This window comes from Pongo pygmaeus, chromosome 3 (genome assembly GCF_028885625.2).
Source record: "Pongo pygmaeus isolate AG05252 chromosome 3, NHGRI_mPonPyg2-v2.0_pri, whole genome shotgun sequence".
In the NCBI taxonomy this organism is placed as follows: domain Eukaryota; kingdom Metazoa; phylum Chordata; class Mammalia; order Primates; family Hominidae; genus Pongo; species Pongo pygmaeus.
The window spans coordinates 113,500,717-113,502,905 of record NC_072376.2 but is presented as its reverse complement, the minus strand read 5'-3'; positions in this window follow the sequence as shown (position 1 = coordinate 113,502,905).

Sequence of the window (2,189 nt, the reverse complement as noted above, 5' to 3'; positions counted from 1 at the left end):
AAACAGTAGATCTACTTTTAGTTCTTTAAGGAATCTCCACACTGTTTTCCACAGTGGTTGTACTAGTTTACATTCCCACCAACAGTGTATAAGTGTTCCCTTTTCACCAAATACCCACCAACATCTATTTTTTTTTATTTTTTTGATTATGGCCATTCTTGCAGGACTGAGGTGGCATCATATTGTGGTTTTGATTTGCATTTCCCTAATAATTAGTGATGTTGAACATTTTTCTATATGTTTGTTGGCCATTTGTATATTGTCTTTTTTTTTTTGGGACAGAGTTTTGCTCTTGTTGCCCAGGCTGGAGTGCAATGGCACGATCTCGGCTCACAGCAACCTCCGCCTCCCGGGCTCAAGTGATTCTCCTGCCTCAGCCTCCCGAGTAGCTGGGATTACAGGCATGCACCACCATGCACAGCCAATTTTGTATTTTTAGTAGAGATGGGGTTTCACCATGTTGGTCAGGCTGGTCGTATATTGTCTTTTGAGAATTGTCTATTCATGTCCTTAGCCCACTTTTTGATGGGATTGTGTCAGAGACACATGTAGATGTGTGTATATGTAGGTTAGCATATATACATGTAAATACTCTATACATTTTGAGACAATTCTCAAAAGACAATATACAAATGGCCAACAAGCATATAGAAAAATGTTCGACATCACTAATTTTTCTTGCTGATTTGTTTCAGTACTTTGTAGATTCTGGATATTAGTCCTTTGTCAGATGTATAGATTGTGAAGATTTTCTCCCACTGTGTGGGTTGTCTTTTAACTGTACTGATTATTTCTTTTGCTGTGCAGAAGCTTTTTATCTTGATGAAGTCCCATCTATCTGTCTTTGTTTTTGTTCCATTTGCTTTTAGGCTCTTGGTCATGAAGTCTTTGCCTAAGACAATGTCTAGAGGGGTTTTTCCCATGTTATCTTCTAGACTCTTTATGGTTTAAGGTCTTAGATTTAAGTCTTAGATCCACTTTGAGTTGATTTTTGTATAGGGTAAGAGATGAGGATCCAGGTCTTGGAGCTGTGGATACCAGCACCTGCTCTGGTGGAGGCAGCAGGGGGGTGAAGTGGACTCTGTGAGCATCCCTGGTTGTATTTTTGTTTAGTGCACTAGTTTTGTGTTGGTTGGCCTCCAGGCAGGATGTGGCACTTTCAAGAGTGCATCAGTTGTGGTCCCACAGGGAGAATTCAAACTTGCCCTAGGGACACCTGGTTAAGTATTCAGGTTTTTCAGGCAGTGGGCAGGGCCTTAGAACTCCCAGGAGATTATGACCTTTGTCTTTGGCTGCTAAGGGGGTAGAGAAAGTTCACCAGGTGGGGGCAAAGATAGGCATATCTGAGCTCAGACTCTCCTTGGGTGGGGCTTGCTGCAGCTGCTGTGGGGGATGGGGGTCTGGTTCCTAGTCCAGTGAAATTATATTCCCAGGGGAATTATAGCTACCTCTGCTGAGTCATACAGGTCCCCAGGGAAGTGGGGGAAAGCTGTCAGTCACAGGCCTCACCTGCTTCCACGCAGCCTGCAGTCCAAAAGGCTGGTCTCACTCCCACTGTGCCCTCCGAACAGCACTAAGTCTATTCCCAGGCAGCCAGTGACCAGGGTTGAGAACTTGCCCCAGATCATGAGCATCCCCATTGAGAAAGCAGGCAGACTCAGTTTTTCAGTGTCTCAGGGAGACTGCAGGGGTGATCAGCTCCTTCAAAGGGTCTGTGGATTCTCTTGGCTTTCCTGGTATGTTCCTGCAGTAGTTCTTGGAGCAAAAGTTCATGATGTGAGTCTCTACACATTGCTCGGTACATTTGAGCAGGAGTTGCAAGCTACTTCTGCCTTCTGTCCGCCATCTTCTTCCTGATACACATATTTTCTAACTCTGTCCACAGAGAGGGCCTAGAGGAAACAAGAGTCCAGTAGCAATGATCATACCTAATTTCTCTGTGGTTTCTGATTATTCAGGTCTCTGGAGAAATGGTTGATTCCAAGGCCGGGTTAAAGAAAATGTGATACGATCCTAGAAAATCTTTTGTATCATAAAATAAGAAAGTGAACACAAATTAGTAAAAAAAAAAACTGGTAAAATATGAATAATGTCTGTAATTTAGCTAATAGTATGCCCCAATATTAATTTTTTGGTTTTGAAATTGTACTAAAATTATATAAGATAGGGAAAGCATAGAGAGGGATATG